This window comes from Trypanosoma equiperdum (assembly GCF_001457755.1).
Source record: "Trypanosoma equiperdum strain OVI genome assembly, contig: ctg_629, whole genome shotgun sequence".
NCBI classification, from domain to species: domain Eukaryota; phylum Euglenozoa; class Kinetoplastea; order Trypanosomatida; family Trypanosomatidae; genus Trypanosoma; species Trypanosoma equiperdum.
In genome coordinates, this window is record NW_027124564.1 from 5,767 (window position 1) to 6,152 (window position 386).

Below are 386 nucleotides of genomic sequence, written 5' to 3' on the forward strand. Positions count from 1 at the left end.
TGGGACAGTGCAGCAGTCCTCAATTGGTTGGTGACATCCAAGACAGCCAAGTCCAATTCACACCGAGCAGGTCGTTAAGTTCGCATTCGGGGATTAGGACGCTCTCGATATTACGCGACTACTCTCCACTTTGAAGCTCAAGGAACATGTAACAACGCTCACAACAACCAAAGTCGAACGCATTCTGGCTTCATGGGAGGTGATGACGCACCCCGTTAGGAGAGGGGCCTTTACAGCATGCTGCAGCCACAATTTGTGGAAGAACACAGCATGGATCCTCACATTATTTCCCAGCCGACGAAACACATCTATCCGTTCCACTTGCCGAGGAACACTGTCAGCCACTTGGATAAATACACCGCCATGTTGACTAATATGTAGAATAT